Source organism: Mastomys coucha, unplaced genomic scaffold (genome assembly GCF_008632895.1).
Source record: "Mastomys coucha isolate ucsf_1 unplaced genomic scaffold, UCSF_Mcou_1 pScaffold22, whole genome shotgun sequence".
Taxonomy (NCBI): domain Eukaryota; kingdom Metazoa; phylum Chordata; class Mammalia; order Rodentia; family Muridae; genus Mastomys; species Mastomys coucha.
Window position 1 is genome coordinate 118183050 of NW_022196905.1, and position 3090 is coordinate 118186139.

Genomic DNA, 3090 nt, shown 5'->3' on the forward strand with positions numbered 1-3090 from the left:
AAAAAAAAAAAAAAGAAACATAGGATTAGTAGAAAACCCACATTAGATATAGGCTTCATCATTCTGTTGCCTGAGGTCCCAGATCACCTTCAGAGAAAAGGCACTATACATAAGCACTCATCACTCTCTGCTACCTGGCTATGTTCAATGTGGCTGGTCAAAAAGCCTCCTGCTCATGCTGCCATGCTTTCTCTACCATGACAAACTCCATCTTTTCCAACTGTGGGCCACAGTCAATCCTTTCTCTTGTCCAGTATTTTGTCACAGCAATAAGAAAAGTGATCAAGGGGCTGGTGAGATGGCTCAGCGGGTAAGAGCACTGACTGCTCTTCCAAAGGTCCTGAGTTCAAATCCCAGCAACCACATGGTGGCTCACAACCACCCGTAACGAGGTCTGATGCCCTCTTCTGGAGTGTCTGAAGTCAGCTACAGTGTACTTATGTATAGTAATAAATAAATCTTAAAAAAAAAAAAAAAGAAAAAAGAAAAGTGATCAAAATAAGTCCCTTCCCCTCTATGCTTATCAGCATTTGTAATTGTTTTGGTTGGTTGGTTTATTTATTTGTTTATTTATTTATTTTCGAGACAGAGTCTCTCTGTATAAAGCTGGCTGTCCTGGACTCACTCTGTAGACCAGACTGGCCTCAAACTCAAGAGATATCCCTGCATCTTCCTCTGAAATGCTGGAATTCAAGGCGTATGACACAATAACAGGCTGTAACTTTTTGGTTTTTGGTCTTTTCTGTATAATACTCTCAAATTAGGGTGATGACATTTCCTTGTACTTTGACTTTGTATTTCTTGTGCAATGTGATTGAGCTGGGTTTTTTTTTTCACATATTTGTTGGCATTAAGCTGGCTGTGGTGGCGCACTCCTTTAATTCCAGCACTTGGGAGGCAGAGGCAGGCAGATTTCTGAGTTCAAGGCCAGCCTGGCCTTCAGAGTGAGTTCCAGGACAGCCAGGGCTATACAGAGAAACCCTGTCTAGAAGAAAAAAAAAAAGTGGTTGCCTAAATGAATGTCCTGAATATTACACATTTTTTCTAACAGTTTTAGAGTTTGTGGTCTTACATTTATTTCTTTGGTCAATTATGGAGATTTTTATCTATAGTAAGAGATAAGGGGTTCCTCATACACATTTAGAAAAAAAATATATAAACATAAAAGACAAGGCCAGGGGCTGGAGAGATAGTTCAATGGTTAAGAGCACTGAGTACTCTTCCAAAGGTCCTGAGTTCAATTCCCAGCAACCACATGGTGGCTCACAACCATCTGTAATGGGTTCCAATGCCCTCTCCTGGGGTGTCTGAAGACAGCTACAGTATAGTCACATATATTAAATAAATAAACAAATAAACAGACAAGGCCAATGAGATGGTCAAGCTGGAAAAGGCACTTGCCACAAAGTCAGATAAACCTGAGTTTGATCCCCAGAACCTGCAAGAAAGAGAGAAGCAATTCCTGCAAGTTGTCCTCTGAGTTCCACATATGCACCCTGGCACATGTACATCCACATAGATACACATACAAGAATAAAGAAATTAACAAGTGTAAAGAAGAAAGCTGGGCAGTGGTGTCAAGTGCCTTGATCCCAGCATTCAGGAGAAAGAGGCAAGCAGGTCTCTGAGTTCAAGGCCAGCCTGTTGTACAGAGTGAGTTCTAGACAGCCAGAGCCATACATAGAAACTCTTGTCTCCAGAAAAAAGAAAAAAAGGCCCGGCACTGATAGTGCACGCCTTTAATCCCAGCACTTGGGAGGCAGAGGCAGGCGAATTTCTGAGTTCTAGGCCAGCCTGGTCTACAGAGTGAGTTCCAGAACTACACTGAGAAACCCTGTCTTGAAAAACCAAAAAAAAAAAAAAAGACAATTGGGAGATAAGACTCATTTTGGAATCCTTACCTAGCATTTGAAAAGCCCTGGGTTCAATCCATAGCACCATATAAAACTGGGCACATACTTGTAATTCAAGCTCTGGAAAGGGAGAGGCAGTCAGATCAGCAGATGAAGGTTATCATCTGTTCCATAGTTGAGTTCAAGACCAGCCTGGGCCACATGAGACCTTGTCTCAAAGTTGTTTTGTTGTTATTGTTTGTTTGTCTTAATAAGACAGAGCCAGTGGGGCTGGAGAGATGGCTCAGGGGTTAAGAGCACTGACTCCTCTTCCGAAGGTTCTAAGTTCAAATCCTAGCAACCACATGGTGGCCTGCAACCATCTGTAATGAGATCTGATGCTCTCTTCTGGTGTGTCTGAAGACAGCTACAGTGTACTTACATATAATAAATAAATCTCTGGGCCAGAGCAAGCAGGGACCAGAGGTCAATTCCCAGCAACCACATGATGACTCATAACCATCTGCATAGGTACAGTCTTCTCATATACATTAAATAAATAAATAAATAAATCCCTACGATTCACATGGTAAAAGGAGAGAACTAACTTCCACAGGCCTTCTGACCTACACACACATGCATGGAAGGAGAGAACTAACTTCCACAGGCCTTCTGACCTACACGCACACACATGCATGGAAGGCCGTGGCTTATACTAACACAGAAATTAAAGTTAAAGAAAAAAATTAAGATTGGAACTCACAATGGCTTGGAACTCACAGAGATTCCTCTACCCCTGCCAAGTGCTACCATACCCAGTCTTCTGTGTATGAGTGTTTACCTCCAGGTACATGCATGCAGTGCCCTTGGAGGCCAAGAGAGGGCATGGGCTCCCACAGAACTAGAATTATAGATGGTCATGAGCTGCCATACGGGTGCTGGGCTAAGCCAGCTCCCAAGACCCTACTGAGTTTTTCTTTTACTATAAACAACTTTTACAAGACACAAACAGTATAAACATATTTCCATTGCTATTCATTGGTAGCTTAAGCTGTAATGCGCACCACAGCAAGAGGCAGATAGGAATCTGACATGTAGTGCAAGCAGATAGCTCTCTGAAAGGAGCTATATAGTGTATGCCTGTCACCCCAGCACTAAGGATCAAGTTTAAGGTCAGCCTGAGTGACAGAGTAGGATCCTGTGTCAAAAAACAAGGGGAAAAGAAAAGAAAGATGTGGGGAGAGAGAGAGAGAGAGAG